Source organism: Balaenoptera borealis (assembly GCF_965194805.1).
Source record: "Balaenoptera borealis genome assembly, chromosome: 2".
Taxonomy (NCBI): Eukaryota; Metazoa; Chordata; class Mammalia; order Artiodactyla; family Balaenopteridae; genus Balaenoptera; species Balaenoptera borealis.
The window spans coordinates 22,707,374-22,727,124 of record NC_138867.1 but is presented as its reverse complement, the minus strand read 5'-3'; the positions used below and the strand labels follow the sequence as shown (position 1 = coordinate 22,727,124).

General features: G+C 35.3%; 1 long non-coding RNA gene across 1 annotated transcript in view; it reads right to left on the bottom strand.

Annotated features, from left to right (window-relative positions):
• Window positions 1–17,487: 17,487 nt before the first annotated feature.
• LOC309624654 overlaps window positions 17,488–19,751 on the bottom strand; it is an 84,735-nt gene continuing 82,471 nt past the window's right edge. The window contains exon 3 of the long non-coding RNA XR_014242074.1: window positions 17,488–17,734. This is a non-coding gene — a long non-coding RNA (uncharacterized lncRNA). The remainder of the gene's footprint in view (window positions 17,735–19,751) is intronic.

Sequence of the window (19,751 nt, the reverse complement as noted above, 5' to 3'; positions counted from 1 at the left end):
TTTTTTAAGAGTAACCAAATAAAATTTTATCTAAGAGGTTGTATTTTTGCCTTGGAAAGAAAATTATTTTATTTAATGTAGAAATGAGACTGAAGGACCAGAAGGCTTAAGTTGAGTTTTTTTCTTTCCTTCCAGTTAAAGGTCTGATTTGAAAAAAATTAAAGGAAGTAAGGAAAATGAACAGCTTGCTATATTTAATATGCCAAATAACAGTTTTTATGAAATTGTGCCTACAACCAGAAGTTCCATGGCATAAAGTTAGCTCACTCTTTTGGCATGGCAACCTTCATTCTAATCAGAACTTTAACATGAACATGATGGGGAAAAAGAACATACCCCAGAAGAATTCGAAAATGGTATAAATGAAGACAACAAATGTGGAACCAAAAGATGATTGATAAAATTAAAGTAAAACATTCTTTAATAATTCACAAGGAAAATAGTACAGGTTTTGCAACAAAATGTGTTCTTGGATGTAAATAGTGACAGATTATGAGTAATAAACAAAATTAACATGAAATTTTAGCACAGGATGTAAATATCACATGGATAATACCAAAATTGTATAGTGTGGAAATAATAACTTCACAGAGTATTAAAATAAATTTTATTCAAAGAACCATATCTAATAATAAGAAGGAAACCATATATTTGCATATACCAAAAAAGTATCCACCTATTTGGAAAAATAAATCATAAACGTAAGAATAGATATATGGATGATGGAAAGAATTTTGGGGAAAAATGAAACAAACATGGAACATTAATACTCTACTGACTAGACAATAAGTGTGGAGGGAGGTATGGCTTAGTACTTTCTTGGTTTAAATTCATATGTAAGGGAGGTGCTGAGAGAAACTGCTGTTCTGAACTAAAATCTAATGAAAAAGTAAGAAATAGTTATTGATTTAGACATACAGAAAGTCTGGGAAGAATGGGAAAATGTACTCCTGGAACTGAATTTAATAAAAGAAAGAAACATTTTACATAGTCAATATAATTATGACATTAGTAGATAGCATTTAAAAATGCAGAAATTAAATTATACCACCTTTTAATTAGAAAATAATAGATTTATTTTATAAAAAAGTTTGACAGTGATATTATTAGATTAAACTTTGTGAATTTTTACTTTTGTATGTTAAAAATAGTCAAATATCAACAATTTTAAATGGTTCAACAAAATACTCATGGTATGCAAATTAGTGAGACAAATAGATCCAAATTTGAAATGTTTCAAATATAAATAAGTACTCATAAGAGGTTTTCAAAAAAGAGTCCAACTTGGCTGTCCCTCGTCTCCTGTGCTTTGTGTGATGCCTCAAGAACCAGGAACATAGCTGCTTCTATTCTGTAGGTCTCTCTTGTACTGCTTCATTGCGGGATGCATCCTGTGCTCTGAAGGGGAAAGAAGGCATGAAGGAGCACACATGCTTGTTGTAAGCTTTAGCCCAGAAGCAGCACATACCACCTCTCACATTTCATTGGAAAGAACTGGACCCTCAATGTGTGCTCAAGAAGAGTAAATATATTATTGGCAATAACTACAGCGTGCTCTGTCTCCCTCTCTCTCTTTCTTTTTTTCTCTCTCTCTTGCGCGCGCACACACACACACACACACACACACTATACATGGTAAAATTATTTTTGTAATGAGTATGAGAGCTCAGCTAATGGGACTCAAGAACCAGAGAGCTGAGCTCAATTTCTGACTCTTCCTACTTGTGGCAGAGATAGTAGTACTCACTTAAGCAATTTTTCTCCATTTCACAGACTTCCGGAAGTTCCAAATGATCATGTCCTGCCTTATGGTAAAACCTAGCCTACATAAACATGGCATATAGTCTTTTTCTGGTTTCCTCATCTGTAAACTATGGTAGTTTATTATTATCATTATCATCATCATCATCATCATTATCATCATCATCATCATCATCAAATCACAGGGTTGTTGTGAGGATAAAATTATTTCATGCATGTAAAGCACAAGGGTCACTGCCTGCTTTGAACTTAGTAGGCACTTAATAAATTATTAGTTGTTAACAGTGTTTTAGAAGTTAAAAAATTTTAACAGAGTATCCTTAAATCATATTTTTTATTATCATATATATGGTCATATATATCATATATGACCATATATATGGTTATTATATATGATATATATATAAAACCATGGTTATAACCAATGGTTATCACAATTCTTAAACCACTTTATTGAGGTACGATTGACAAATAAAAAGCTGCACATACGTAATGCATGCAACTTGATAAATTCAGAGATAAGTATACACCCCATATATTAGATTGATTCAAACCACTTGAAACGAATTATTAAGTATTACAGGTTATATGTCATTTTATAGCTGGGAGTCTTTCATTCAACTTTCCTCACAAAAGAATTTTAATGGCTCTAAAATGCTTTAGAAAAGGTCATAGGAAGGAAAACTTGTATAAGTTGTTATCACCCAAATAAGTATCAAATATAAATTTGATATTATATTTGATATAATAATAAATAAAATATAAAAAAGTTTTGTGTCCCACTTTAGAAAAATGATTTTCATCTTTTAAATGCAATATTGATAGTTGCTACATGTCAAGACTGTTACAGGTTATGTTAGTTTGCTTATTCACACATATTTCCAAGTTTTAGCCAAATGCACTTAGCTTGGTTTTGTATATTCAATCATTCTACGCATACTTATTGAGCATCTCATGCTTATGAGGGACTCATAGGAGCTGTGAACACAATTAAGGAAAAAATACAATTGGCCCTATTTTAATAAAGATTATGTTCTAGTGGCTGGATATGTATTAATTGAAGACCCACCAAATAAATATAAAAGTAAAACTCAGGAAATTTCCAAAAGAAGAGGCATTTATTGAGGTAACAGTGTTTATTAGAGAAAGCTGTTTTAGTAAGGGAGGTCATAAAAACTATCTCTAAGTAAATGGTGATTGATCTGAGACCTCTAGGCATTAATTAGATTAAAAAGATAGGATAAAATGGAACAGAGTTCTGGAAACTATTTCTGGAAGAGGGAACATCTTGGGCAAATTACCTGAAGGAGTTTTCTGAGCTATAGAAAGTGAATGAAGGTCCTGTACTTGTATTACAGAAAACTGGCAATGCTATGACACGGAGTGAGATTTGGCACAATTATATCAACATTTTTCCCAATTAAGGAACAATTTCTGTACATTCTGGGTTTGAAACCCAGAAGTGAAAAGCCAAATAGATGAAATTGTGGGGGCAATTTATGCAGACTAACTCTTCTAGAAACGTTTATATATTTATTTTATTTCAATTGTAGCACCTTCATTTTTTTTTAAATTAGTGGGTGGGTCGACCCACTGTGGCCGTCTTTGCCATCTTTTTTTTCTTTTTTTAAATTTTTTTTCATTTATTTATTTATTTATGGCTGTGTTGGGTCTTCATTTCTGTGTGAGGGCTTTCTCTAGTTGTGGCAAGCGGGGGCCACTCTTCATCGCGGTGCGTGGGCCTCTCACTATCGCGGCCTCTCTTGTTGTGGAGCACAGGCTCCAGACGCGCAGGCTCAGTAGTTGTGGCTCACGGGCCCAGCTGCTTTGCGGCATGTGGGAACTTCCCAGACCAGGTCTCGAACCCATGTGCCCTGCATTGGCAGGCAGATTGTCAACCACGGCGCCACCAAGGAAGCCCAGCACCTTCATTTTAAATGCAGGTAACTGATAACTGATTACTTTTGAAAAATTCAGGGTACAGTCAAAATCAGCATTTCCCTCCTTAAAAGTTGCATCTCTTTTAACTGTCCCCTTTGCCCCATGGCTTTTTCAAACTGAAATGTGTTGTCTCATCTTTACATCACTGCTAAAGTCCATGAACATCGTTCTCTCGCTCTCTATTTTTTTTAAATCAAATCCCATTTACAGCTCAACACACTCCAATCTGGATTTTGGCTCCACCACTCCACTAAAATTCTTCTTGATAAGGTCTCCAATGACTCTCTTGCAGTTAAACCTGAGGAATATATTTCAGTCCTTTTTTTGCCTAACCCAAACAAACATTTGACACCATTAACCATTTTATCCTTTAAAGATTCTATCTTGAGTAGCTTCTACAATTGATGCTTTCCTTGTTTTCTTTTTTTCTATTTGTCTTTCTCCAGGTCAGTCTTCCCTGTGGCCTCTCCTCCTCTTTCTTACACTTTAATATTGAAAGTCCTTAGGTTTCTATCAAGGGCTCACTTTTCCCTCACTCTGTATTCTCTGTTAAGTGTTGCCATCCACTTGCATGACTTCAGTGTCATTTGCCCACTTTCACCAATTACAGTGCAATGACAATAACCGAGTTCAAACCACCCTTATTATTCTCCTGGTGTAATGCTTAATTTTATGTGTCAACTTGACTATACCACAGGGTGCCCATTCATTTGGTCAAACATTATTCTGGAGGTGTCTGTGAGGGTTTTAGTGGATGAAATTAACATTTGAATCAGTAGACTCAGTAAAGCAAATTGCTCTCCCTAATGTATGTGGGTCTCATGCAATTAGTTGAAGACCTGAATAGAGCAAATGGCTAAGAGGGAACTCCTGCTTTATTGCTTGAGCTGGGATGATGGTCTTTTCTGGCCTTTGAATTCAGTATGAAACATCTGTTCTTAGATATCCAGACTGAAGGCTTTTGGACTAGAATTTACACCATTGGCTCTCCTGGTTCTCAGGCCTTCAGACTTGGATTAGAACTACACACTGACCATCCTAGGCTTCCAGCTTGCCAACTGCAGGTCTTGGGTCATCTCATCCTCCATGATTGTGTGAGCCATTTCCTATTAAAATAAACCTCTCTCTCTCTGTGTCTCTGTCTCTCTCTCTCTCTCAAACACAGACACACACACACACACCCCTAAGGAACTTTTTAAATGAGAATTCCATTTTCATGTATAACATTTTAATGTTTTTATCTTTACTTATACATAGAGCTCAAAAAATATAATCCATGCATTGGTATGTACTATATTTCAAGTATTCTATAGTTGTATTGGTTGCTTAGTTGTTCTGCCCAGTTAAAATTTCTTAGAATTATTTTTGCTTATGAAAGTGAGTTAAATGAGATTTTAAAGATGGTTTATTATTCCTACACTGCAAAATTACTTGCTTGATATTATCAATAAGTATATCCTACCTACCACAGTAGAAGATGTACTTTTTAATATCTGCTCATCAAACAACAAAATAATGAAAATAAAAGAGGTGTGTTTTTGTTAAGAAAGCAAAACAACTGAGTTCTATTCTAACTACTTAAATAATTTTAGAAAAATTTCCTCTTTTTCTACTTGTGTTTTTTTTCCCACTCACCTATGAAATGTTATTATTTGGACTAAATGATCCAAAAGATTCCTGCCAACTCAAGTTTTCTGATTGCAGATTTAAAAAATATATAACATGCTTCACTTGTAGCAAACAAAATGAAGACCTTGGGGGAAAAGGAAAATTCAGGAAAACAGTGCAACCTGAGGGTCTATGTACAATGCAATTACGATTAGAATTTATTTGATTATTGAAATGGAGATACAAACAATAACTGTATTTATAGAAATACTAGTCCATTTTTAGAACCAATTGTTTTCTCTACAATTATCTAACACATAATTTTCAAAGTAGTAAGTCTCCAAAAGGTTAGAATTAGGATTATTTGTACCAGATTAGAATGATTTGTACTAGTAGCTCTATACAAGACAGGCACAGTCAAAAGTTTGCATTGCTAATGTATATTTCATCAAAACAAATGCAAAGAGAATTAATGTTGCAGATAATCAATTTCAATTTACTGAAGCACATTATTTTATCACAAATGTAATATGAAGCTAGAGAGATCACAGATAAATAAATAGTAGCTGTGAACATTTTAAAATATTATTAAGTTCATGGAACTCTATTAATAATCTACTCTGGCTGCAGATGGGACCCTTAAGATAAAAACACAGCTCTCTACTTGCCTCCATTTTCTCTTTTAATAAAAAAAAAAGTTTGGAAAAGAAAATTCCATTTCTAATTTTAAACCATATTTTAGTTAGACTATCCAGTGACTTTCTTTCATATATAATTGCAGAGTTTGAAGTCTCTACTGGCAAGCGGAAGAACTGTCTGCTTCATTTACACATTACTGAGAATTTGTTGATCTTCAATTGAAAAGGAAATATTGAGCACAGTGCGTTAGAAACTTGATGACTTCTCTTTTAGAAATGATTTATGCACTAGAAGGAAGTATCTCATATGTCATCAGTCATAGCACATATCTACATTTTAAAATTATACTAGAACAGAAGCACAAGAGTAGAAAGGAATTTCTATGTGAAATTCAAACATATTTATGCATATCAAGAGAGTTATATTGAGACTAAGAGTTTAGATCTATAGCCAGAAGATGTTTTGAGAATCTTAGAGATATACAATTATTTGTTTTCTTTTCCTCTTTCAGTAATTTTGTTTTACTTTTAAGAAAAATAAAGGTCAAATCAGAGTTACTATAAATGGAAAGCAAGCTTAAGTAATATTTCATGCTCATGCATTCATTCAGTGAACACATATTTATTGAGTACATACTCCAGTCATATATTTAACATTGGACTGAAAGGAGGAGTGCTAATTTATATATTTCTATGGAATAAAAATACAATTATATGGCTGCCAGATTTTTAAAATTAAATTTATCAGTATGGACACACTGAATAAACACATGGATCAATTTCATCTGTAAGAAATTCAGCAACCAGTTGAGAGACTCCTGCATGCTGAGTAGTTGAGAAATTACCCACAACAAAATGGGTAGGAAAAGTTGGCACATAATCTTGCCATAAACTCCTCTCCAGGCACAATGCCATACAATCAGGAGGGAACACCGAACTCTCCACTTTTCCCCAAGGAAAAAAGGTTTTGGACCACACATATAGGACCCTAACTTTTTTGGGGGGTATGAAGATAATTTATTTTTCCAGTATAGGAAGGAGTGATGATCTTACACTTTTTGTTTTTTGTTTTTAAGAAGGGCAGCATAGAGATATGGTGTAAGTTTTAAAAAATTTACCATATGCACTAAGCTACACCAGACAAATAACTTCAATTTTCTAGAATTAGTCTATCTTTGAATAATAGTGAATATGGATTGCTTATTCCCCTTACTAAGAATAATGCTAAATATATTCTTAAATCTGTTTTCAAAATTCAAGAAGAAATTTAGAATGTGGAACAATTAGCTAGAATAAGCCTGAAGAAGATTCTAGCTTTCCTACTGCTAAAATTCAGTTTCTATCCTTTTAAGGATTTTACATGAATTCAAGTAAAAAATGAGCTGAGGGGCTAGAATATGACTCCAGAAGAAGACTGGGTCAGGAATATTCATACACAATCAGACTTTACTCCACTTTCCTAGATCTATGCCCTCTTGTTCATACTGATAAATATAGATCATGCCAAAACCTACAGTGGAAAGAACACTGGCCTAGGAGTCACACTCTGGATTTAAGTCTGGACACAGTCACAGCTTCTATACAATCTTGGGCAAGTCATTTCTACTCTCTGAGCTTCAGATTTGGAATCTTCAAAATGAGGAACCAGGTGTAAGGTCTCTTTCAGCTTTAACTACATTGTATTTAAGTTTGGTGGCTAAAGCATCTAGAATTCCAGGTGACAGAAGATTTAGTAGATTGAACTATTGGCCACAACCCTTCATCCCTTCCTGCATCCTCACTCTTGCCATGGCTTCATTGTGAGCAGAGTATATTTCCCTGCCTCTTGATTTTGGGCTTGGCCATATGACTTCCTTTGACCAAAGGGATATAGTAGACATGACACAAACAGGGGTTCAAAATGTGCATTATTTCTTATTCCCCTTTAATGGCTTAGAACGTTTTAGAAAATAAATGTTTACAACAGAGCTCTCTAATAGCTAGGTCATAACTGGGGTGACATTACATCCCAATTTTTCCAGGTCAATCCTGGTTTACATCTGTTGTTCTGGTGTGAAGATTTAGCTCTCTTCACTCTCAAAAGTGGGATAATTTTGGGGCTTCCCTGGTGGCGCAGTGGTTGAGAGTCTGCCCGCCAATGCAGGGGACACGGGTTCGAGCCCTGGTCTGGGAGGATCCCACGTGCCGTGGAGCGACTGGGCCCGTGGGCCACAATTGCTGAGCCTGCGCATCTGGAGCCTGTGCTCCACAAGAAGAGAGGCCGCGATAGTGAGAGGCCTGCGCACCGCGATGAAGAGTGGCCCCCACTTGCCGCAACTAGAGAAAGCCCTCGCACAGAAACGAAGACCCAACACAGCCAAAATAAATAAATAAATAGATAAATTAAAAAAAAAAAAGTGGGATAATTTCGATTATAAATTATATAGTCACCGTAGAAAAACCTGTCAGTTATCTTGAAAACTTACCTGGTTAATCCACAAGTTTGCTGCAATAACAGGTCCACCCCCTTGCCCCAGCACCATCCCCCTCAATGCCTTCTTTGGATCATGGGGATTCCCAGGGTGAGGAAAGGGTAGCCAGTATCCCTTCTTCTAACTCTTCAAGTGGCCTACATTCCAAGTAGCCTCCTTTTCCCTCAAACCTTGAGAAATTTTTTTGACTGCTACCCAAGGGACTGACCCCTATCTCTCCTGACTCTGGAAGCTAGCGGCCCAGTATTCACTAGTCCCTTGGGACTGCAGAGAGAAAAGGGTGGTTTTTATTGGGTGCATCAGCAGTTCCTGTGGCTCCTCACTCTGGTCAGTGCAGAGCAAGGAGGCAATAAACCCAGTTCCCAAGTGCTTCCTGCAAGGAATTAGACAGCACATCAAAAATCCCAGCTCTCCAGTGGCTGTCCAAGAGTCCAGCATCGAACTCACCTATCCTCCAGAGCTGATGAGGCAGTTGATCACTAGTTCCCTGGAACTAGTTCCCTAGTTTGAAGGAACTTGTGGGTACTCTCTGTGGCTTCTTCCCGCAGCTCACTCCAGCAATAAAACTAAGACTCCAGTTTCTCCTTGGAAGGAGTTAGACTACGTATCCAGCACTCTTACTTTTCCAGCTTTTGCCTGAGGTTTCTGGCTTCTAACTCTACTGTCTCTGGGAGCTGATGAGGCCTGGCACCCACTAGTCTCCTGGGGTCTAAAGAGAACAAAGCAGTGGTTTTGAACAGCCATGTGGGTTTTTCCTGTGACCCCTCTCCCCACTCACTGTCACAATAAAGCCCAGCTCCCAGCTTCTTCCTGGAAGGAGTCAGACTGCACACCTAGTGCTCCAGTTTCTCTGGCTGCTGCCCAAGGGACTGGCTTCTAACTTATCCATCTCTGGGAGACGATGGACAGACAATCACAAGTCCTTTGGTAGTTTACACAGGTATGTGGGTACATCCCAAGGCTCCTCTCCCTGGTTTACTCCAGCAATAAAACCAGGGCTCTAGCTTCTCCCTACAGGGATTTGGACTATACATAGAGACCCTCAACTTTTCTGGCTGCTACGCAAAGACTGACTTCTACTACACCTGTCCCTGAGAGCTGATGGGGCTCAGCATTCACTAGACCCCTAAGTGTGACAGAGTACGGCAACAGTTCGGAAGATCATGTAGTCTGAATGGGCGTGCAGGCATAAGCCACAGCTCTTCTTCCCAGTTCAGTGAAGAATGAGCAGGTGATAAATTCTACTTCCCTGCTTCTCCCTTAGGAGAGAAGGAATTGGACCATATATCTAGCACCCCAAGTTTTATGGCTTCTGTTGAGGAATGGGCTGCTATCTCACATGTCTCAGGGACTGACAAGACTTGGCATACTCTAGTCTCCTGGGAACCGGTAAGAACAAAGACAGTGGTTTGGATGAGCACAAATATTTCAGATGCACCTGGAATCTCTGGCCAATCTGATTGGTGGGGGTCATCTCCTCTCCAATGGCAGGCTGTGGAGACTGAGAGAAGTGGCTGTTTTATCTAATGTGCAGAAACCAACACAGAGAGAGAGTCAAGGAAAATAATGAAACAAGTAAATATGCTCCAAATAAAAGAATAAGATAAATCTTTAGAAACTGACCCTGATGATATGCAGGTATGTGATTTACTAGCTGGAGAATTGATATTAACTGTCATAAAGATGCTCACTGAGGTCAGGAGAGCAATACATGAACAAAATTGTGCACCTTGAATATATACAATTCCTATGTATCAATTTTACCTCAGTAAAGCTGAAAAAATTATCAATACAAACATTTTTAGTGAGATTCCACTATAATGTTCTCCAGTATATTGCTAGTTATTGAAGAGTCAAATCACAAATGAAGTAGGTTATTATTTCCATTGTTCATTAACTACTTACTGCTCAAGATATAATTTCCTTTTTCTAATGGACATGTCTTAACATTAGTGCTTGGTTATTATCTTTGGGTTTGCATAAGCTAAAAAGAAAGTTAAATAACCATCATTGTCATAGAATCACAGCAGTAATATGTTCCTTCTTTTATAAATAATTTATATTTCTGCTATAATCCTTACCAAATACTATTCTAAAGTAGATTATGATGGTATATTTCTCACAGAAACTGGCTTAGCTAAAAATACTTGTGATAGACTAAGCCTTGCAGAGAAATCAGGTCAATTTACTCTCAGTGAACTGAAGACCACCATTGCTTTCTGCAAAAGCTGAAAGCTCAAAAAGCATTTAGTTAACTGTTATACCGTTGTTTTTCTATTGAATCTATTAAGGTTATGGTGACGAGACTTATTTTAAATACTATCTATTACTATGCCAAATATTTCTTTTTTATACAAATTATTTAGCTTTGACTATAATCAAAAAAATGTTGCTTCCCATATGGGCCCAAAATAATAGCATAATTCCATATTTTAAAAAGCACACATGGCCAGTGTATTTAACTTCACTGATGCTGTTTTGAGCAATTTTTATTCACTGTGATGTCAAAGCGCTTTAAAATTCAGCAAATTTTTTGTACAAAACATATTTAAAATTACTTCACACTTCAGTGAAATTCACTCAGCTGTAGGCTAAATATAGAAACTTAACAGTCTACCACTCTCATGTCAAAGCTGGTTAAGGGGAGGAGTAGAAAAGGTAATCCATTCAGTCAAAATCTCCAGGGAAATATAACATGCATGGAACACTATATCCCTTCTGGCACACTGCTACTATTATTTTATTTACATTTTACTGAAACTTTTTTCTCCTCTAACCTGGAAAAGAATAACACACTTTTAAATGACTTGAGCCTTATGTGTACATTTCTGACTAACCTTGTAGCGTAAGACCTTTATGTCTTTTCTATTTAAAATTCTTAAATTTTTAAATATAAATAATAGTTCAAGATATATATATATATAATCTAATGGATGTAAAATGGATACTAGAGCCATTTGATGGTCATTTCAACTAAAATAATCTCTGGTTTAAAAAGAAAAACACCCAAGGCTAGGCAGGGAAGATTTCACTCTCTTCTAAGTAGCTTGAAAATACTCCCTTTGGAGTGTGTTACTTCATATATCTTGAACACTATGATTCTGGCCCTCCTGACTCTCTAAGTTTCCATGAATCTCATCTAATTATCTAATTTAGCTATCATTTTTAAAATGAGGATGACTCCAAAGTCCAAATTATGATGACCTGAGTTCCAGTCTTGGCTCTTCACTTACTAATAGTGCAGCACTGGTAAATTATTTTTACCTTCCTCTGCCTCATTTTCCCTTATCTGTTAAGTGTGTGTAATATTGGTCACGGTTCACAGAAGTATTGGCCCAGACTACACAGTCAGCCAAATGATGGTAGCTGCTATTATTTCTTCTACATTAGGTTATGCATTAGGTTATGCATTTCTAGCTACCTTTAAGATATTACAATTTAAGTTGTGTCACCAGTAATGCAAACTTTAAAAGATCAACATTAAGTACAGAATAAAACAAAATACATCTCTGCCACAAACTGTCTTTGTAATGCCACAACTAGAGTCTCACTCACTCAGGATGGAAACATGAAATTATCTTTGTCATCCTTGTTTCTACATATGCAATTATTATATCCTCTGTGTTCTCCTTCCCCAGAATCCTTTTCAAAGGTTATTCTCAAATACTAGTTGTCTTCACGTGTCTTACCTACACTACTACCTCCTGGACTTGCAGCCTCCGAACTATTCATGCTGCCTCCAGTTGTTCCTACTCCATAAGATCTAATTTTTGCTGTTATGTTGATCTTCCTAAAGCACACTTCTTATCACATTATGCCTCAGGCCAGACACTTACAATGACACTCTGAAGCAAAACAAAGTCCAAATTTCCTATTCTATCACTCAATAACAGCCTACTTCAGAAACCAGTATATGTGTGTCTTCTTTACTTACATCCTTATGAACTATTATTATTTCCAATAAATATTCTATCATTTCCAACCTTATGCCATTTCTCACTATTTTTCAACAGTTTTTCTTGCTTATAGTAGACAGTCAGCTATTTATATTGAATGAAAGCAAGGGTTACAATAAAATGCAAAATAAGGACTGAATGTCAAAATAAAATTCTGAGGAAGAGAATGTCTGTAAAGTGTGCTAGTTTTTTTAGGACTGATGTAACAAGTACCACAAACTGGGTGACTTAAAAGAACAGAAATGTGTCCTCTCACAGTTATAGAGGCTAGAAGTCAAAAATCAAGATGCTAACAAGGTTGCCTGCTCCTGGAGGGCTTTGTGAGAGAGGCTGTTCCATGATTCTGTCCTAGCCTCTGGTGGTTTTCCTTGGCTTATAGATACATCACTCTAATTTCTTCATCCATTGTTGTCACATGGATGTCTTCTCCCTGTGTGTCTTGTGTCTTCACTTGGCATTCTCCTTTGTCTCTCTTTCCTCTTCTTAAGAGAACACCAGTCATATTGGGTTAAGGACCCACTGTACTCAGTATGACCCCATCTTAACTTTACTAATTATATCTGCAATAACCCTTTTTCCAAAAAAGATTACATTCTGAGGTATTGAGAGTTAGGATTTCAACATATCTTTTTAGGGGGCATGATTCAACCCATAACAAAAAGAGAATTAAAAAATCCTGGATGCTGATGCTGGAGCTAGACTATCTGAGTTGCTTCTACCCTTCCTGAGTTGGTCTCTCGCTACCTGGGTTGACTCCTCACTCCCACTACTTACAGGGCTCTGTGGTGTTTAGCAACTACTCAACCTCCCTGCATTGCAATTTCCTCATCTATAATGTAAAACTAATAGTAGTTCCCACCTCAAGGCATTTTTGTGAAGATTAAAGGATATGAACATGAATAAACTGTTCAAAACAGTGCCTGGAATGTAGTAATCAATGCATGTATTATTCTGTTTATTATTGCAGGTACCTAGGAGGTAGTAGCCTCATGTGCCTAGAGCTGGCATGGAGGGTTGGACTTCTCTTTTTAATTCTTTTAACCACATACTCTACTTGATATTTTCCTATTTCTCTGACTTCTTTTCTTTCTTTCTTTCTTTTTTTACCTTTCTCCATTAAGTAAGATAGCTGTAAGGACATCCATAAAATGTTTTCATTAAAAATATGATTAAGGTACCAAGTCTTATCTGCCTGAGGCAAACAAAGTCATGGAGGAGGAAATGATTGACTGCTTTACCCCTAAGGGTTGGAATGCCCCAGGAATGAACAAGGTGCCTCAGCTCTTCTCTACTGTCCTCACCTTCAGAATAACTTCCAGTCCCATGTCTTTATACACTATCTATATGACAATGAACTCTATTAAAAAACAGCTGACATACTATTAATTACCTATGTGACATCTACACAAAATTTTCTAATAGCTTATTAAAACAGTTAAAACCTAAGAGTCAAAGTAGCATTAAATGAAAAAAATATATTTTAAAACCAATTTCATAAAACAAAATAATTACAGAGGAAAAGTTATTTTAATATTTTTCACATTCCCTTGCCACCCACCCACTCCCTATCCAAATTTTAACTAATTATGTTCTCTACCACCTGATTTGGGGGATATTTGGTTTGAAATTTGCAATTATAAACTTTCTTTTCTTTAAAAAAAATTTTTTTTTGCCAATTCTATGTATGCATCAAAAGTATGAATGAAAGTGTTCTAGTATAAATACAGGACTAATTCACACTGATGATCCTCCATAGATAAAGAAAGCCTAGTTTTAGTTCAAAATGAGAATCTACATGCAAATTAAATTCCATAGATGTTCAAGAAATTATAATCATTATAATCATTCCCATCACATAGTTATTTTTACACTTAGGGGACTTTCTAAAGGAAAAGCCATATTAGATGATAATTTTAAATCAATTAGCAGTACATAGACTATTACATAATTTTTCATGACCACGTATAGAAAGCTAATGTATCTGCGTAAAGAGCTCATGGAAACCTCAAGAGTTCATAACCTGAAAATATCTCTTTAAATTACCTATATTATACCTATTTTCACTGTAAAGTAAATGTTAGTTTTTACAGTTGATTTAAATTCCCATACTTTATTTTATAGTTGATATGATGGAAGAATATTTCTAATTTACATAAAGCTCAGTTTTCTATATTGTACTGATATATTCAATATTGCTTTGAGTAAAATATATTGTGATTTACATAGCCACCTTATGTATAAAATAACATTAAGAATTTCCCATGTAATATATGCAATATCTTTAATAATTCAAAGAATGTTGGGCAAAAGTAAGTTCTACGCAAGTGTTTATTAAACATTAAATGCAATGACTGCATTTCTATACATTCTATTGATGTGAAATAATACGTATTAGCTTGTGGGCACTGGTTCAAAAGAAGTAAAAGCTGAAATAGGGAACCCAGAAAAATTTGTTGAAAATTTTAGTGGCTATTCTGTAGAGAGCTTTAAAAAGGTTCTGAGGGTGTATGAAGTTGAAATAGATGCCACACTCTTAGAAAAATTCTCTAAAAAAGAAAATTAGACTTATATATGTCATTATTTAACATAATATTAAATATAAGATTAATGGGAAAAGAACAAAAGTTATTATGTGGTTTTAGAAGAACTGCTTTCAGGTGGGTAAATCAGGAAGTGTTCTGACCTGGGGCTTTCATAAACATAAAATGGGAAAGTGGAGTAACTCAAGTAGTGTATAGTGAACAGTTCAATTGGTTTCTAGTTTGAAGCAAAATAAAACAGATCATGTAACAAGAAATATGAATAGATAAAACTGAAAAGTCAGCTCGGGGAGAGATAATTCTAGGTTTCACATAAAAAATTAAGGTATATTTCATTCGGTATATAATGAAGACTCTTTAAAAGATTTTATTCAAAATGTATCATGATTGGGGTGGCTTAAGGAAAATTAGTCTGACACCATTTTGCTATGTGGATTAGAACAGGGGGTTAAGAAGTCACTGGGAATGGAATGAAGTGGAAGTGGAATGAGTTTCAGGACAGTTGAAACTGAGCATTGGCTACAAGGCTGGAGAAGAAGAAAGAGTACAGTGAGTATAAATGTGTTACGAATGACATAAGAAATAGGGACAAATAGAATGCTTGGGAGATGGATGACTCCATTTTGGACATGTTGTATCTATATGCTATGAAAACACCCGGATCAAAGATGCTTAGGAGTTATTGGAAATGCTAAATGATATTCGGGCAAATCGTCTAAAGTCTACACCTTTTGTTATAATTTTATTTCCATGAGTTGCTAGGTCAGAATTTTGAAAAGTGAGGGTTTTGACCACCCACATCAGAATTCCCTAAGATGCTTACTAGAATGCATTTTCCAAAGCCATTCCCTAAACTACTAAATCAAAATATGTATTTAAATTCACTAACCTTATAACCTTACTGTATTTCTTCATACCATAACCTATCATTGAATTATAAATATTAATTTGGGCCTAAATACAATTCAGATAATTCTTAAATTATAATGAACAGTAAATTATGAAAATAGAGGCATATTTTTGGACACTCGTTTAACCTTGATGCTTCAAGAGGAGACTTCACTTTAAGTTAATGAATTACAGTAAACTATAGAGACTGCAATAATACTTAAATTAATTTAAAATCATAATGCAATATTGTTGATTAATGGATACAGGAATAACATTTTTATCTGAAATTGTTTAATTATAGTCAGTGCTATAAATGGCCATGTTTTATTTCAAAGCAAAAGTAATCCAGCTAATTAGCTTTTTTTATTGCCTGTTTCACTACTCATCTTTTGGCATATATTTTACTCATATTTTTATGAACTTATCTTCTGTTTTCACAAAATTAGAAGCCCACTGAAGTCATAGTACATTAATTTTCTATTCCTATCACCTAATACATGGCATTAAATTGTGTAGAACCATCAAAATGGTTGTGAAATTTTTAGCATATTAAACAAAATATTTGTGAAGAAATTTTCTTTTATTGAGTTTAGAAGCATTTCTTTATTAAAAAAAAGTACAGGCAAAAATTATAATAAAGAGTTATATTTCTTCCTTGGTTAGTTCCTTAACTATTAATATGTGGTTTTAGGTGAAGAATATAAAGGAATTGAGAAAATTTGGAGAAATGTAATTACTTTTATTTGGGATCTAACCTTTCTGTCTTTACATACCTTAAAGATCAGATAATTTTTATAAAAGACCATCTGAAATTCTTTTTCAAAATCAATATTAATGTTATTATATAGCATTAGAATAAAAAGACCGGATTCCATGTATGTAGACATAGAAGACAACGCTAAACCTATTGCAATGATAAATTCTTTCTGGGTGGTCAGGGTTGTGATAGCACTGAGGAAGAGGTGGACTATGTACAAGGTCATTAGAAATTCAATCATGTTACAGGGGAAAATCATATAAGTGTAGTTCAACAAGCAGTTGAACAAGCCCCAAGGCCTAGAGACTCATTTTCATAAGAAGAGTAGAGGATCATGATGAACTTGTTTTAGGAATGATTAGATAAGAGGAACGTGAAGGGATTGAAGAGCAACTTGTAGAAAAAAATTTTAAAGAGAAAATGAGTTATACCAGAGTGAATGTAGGCAGGATCAGAAGGATGATGAAGCTGGAAAGATGTTTGCCATATGGAGATACAAACCATGACATTTTCCTAAAAATGGGATGTGTATTCCAATCTAGATCTAGATCTGGACTGGGCTGAATCATACAAATTTTAATCTTCTTAGGAATATAACTGAATAGGGCCTAATGTTTATAGTTAGCTAGGAAAAATCTTAAGACATCTTTAAAAGAAATAGAAGATTGGTTTCCTGATAATGAGTTGTTGATTCACTGTACATCAGATTATAAAATAATCTATAAAGTAACCATGTATTAGTCATTTTTAAGTATTCTAATTGAAGATGTTTTAAACAATCACTGCTTACCTGGAAATCTGTAAGTGTCCCCTGATTAAGTTCCACATTTTCTTGGTTAAAATGCCTATAGGACTACAAAACTAGGTTATAACTCACATAAATGTGTATGCAAAATTAATATGCCAGGCAGTTAGAGGAATATGTACACTTTAAATGATCACTTTATTTAAAGTATCACTTTATAATGATAAGGCTGATGAAAAAGAATTAAGAAAAAATATACTCTGGCTGTGACTTTAAGATTGCCAAGGATTAGACCAAAGCACAGACCTTGTGATAGAAGAGAAACTCCCTGTTGATGCAGGTCATCTCTACCAGGTACAGAGTATTTTTGCTGCTTCCTGAATACAGTCTTCTCTCTCAGGTGTCCAATTCAATCATAAATTCATCCTGTGAATTAAAGGGTATAGGTAGCAGTAAATGTAATAGAGACCTCAGAAATAAACATTTGCATACATGGTCAAAATATCTTCAAGAGGGGTACCAAAACCACTCAATGGGGAAGGGTCAGTCTCTTGCAATGAATGGTATTAGGAAAACTGGATATCCATATGCAAAAGAATAACACTGAGTACACCATATACAAAAATTAACTCAAAATAGATTAAAGACCTAAACATAAGACCTAAAATTATAAAACTCCTATAAATAAACACAGGGAAAAATCTTCATGACATTGGACTTGGCAATGATCTCTTGGATACGATTCCAAAAGTATAGGAAACAAAAGCAAAATGGGTAAATAAGATTACATTAAAATTAAAAACTTTTGTGCATCAAAGAACAAAATCAATAAAGTGAAAAGACAACCTATGGAATGGGAGAAAATATTTACAAATCATGTATGTAACAAAGAGTTAATACCCAGGATACATAAAGAACTACTACAAGTTAAGAACAAAAAAATCAAATAACCCAATTAAGAAAATGGGCTAAGGACTTGAGTAGGCATTTCTCCAAAAATGACATACAAATGGCCAATAAGCATACGTAAAGATGCACAACATCACTAATCATCAGGGAAACACAAATCAAAACTACAATGAGATATCACCTCACACCCATTAGGATGGCTTCTACCAACACTTCTACCAATAACAAGTGTTGGTAAGGATGTGGAAACAAGGGAATCCCTGTGCACTGTTGGCAGAATTGTAGAATGGTGCAACTGTAATAGAAAACAGCATGGAGGTTCCTCAAAACATTAAAAATAGAACTACTGTATGATCCAGCAAAGCACTTCTGGATATATCCAAAATAATTGAAATCAGAATCTCTAAGAGATATCTGCACTCCCATGTGTATAGTAGCACCATTCACTATAGCCATTCTACTCAGCCTTAAAAAAAAAAAAAAAATCCTGTCATTTGCAACAACATGGATGACCCTGGAGGGCATTATACTAAGTGAAAAACAGCCAGGGAGAGATTGATAAAAGGATACAAACTTCCAGTTATAAGATGGATAAGGTATGAGGATCTAATGCATAGCATGGTGACTATAGTTGATGACAGCGTATCGTATAATTGAAGTTTGCTGAGTAAAACTTTACTGTTGTTACCAAAAAAAAAAAGGTAAATGAAAGGTGATAGGATGTCTTTAATTATTCAATGCAAAGAATTATTTCACAATGTTTATGTATATCAAATTATCACACTTCACACTTTAATTATCTTACAGTTTTGTCAGTTATACCTCAGTAAAGCTGAGGGGGAAATAAAAGGAGGAAGTCCTGTTACATCCTACACAATGGAGGAACCTGGAAGACATTAGGCTAAGTGAAATAAGCCAGTTACAAAAAGACAAATACTGTCCGATTCCACTTATATGAGGTAAATAAAGGAGTCAAATTCATAGAAATAAAAGGCAGAATGGTAGTTACCAGGGCCTGGGGGGAGGGGGAAAGCTGTAGTTGTTTAATGGGTTCAGGGTTTTAGATTTGCAAGATGAAAAATTTCCGGAGATCTGTTTCATAACAGTGTGAATATATTTAACATTACTGAATTGTACTTTTTAAATGGTAAAGATGGTGATTTTTTTTTTTTTTTTTTTTGACTGTGTGGGGTCTTCGTTGCTGCTCAGGCCTTCTCTAGTTGTGGCGAGCAGGGGCTACTCTTCGTTGCAATGCGTGGGTTTTTCATTTCAGTGTCTTCTCTTGTTGCAGAGCACAGGCTCTAGGCGCACAGGCTTCAGTAGTTGCAGCACACAGGCTTCAGTAATTGTGGCTCGTGGGCTCTAGAGTGCAGGCTCAGTAGTTGTGGTGCACGGGCTTAGTTGCTCCGCTGCATGTGGGATCTTCCTGGACCAGGGATCAAACCCGTGTCCCCTGCATTGACAGGCAGATTCTTAACCACTGCACCACCAGGGAAGTCCCAAGGTGGTGAATTTTATATGTTTTTTTTAACTA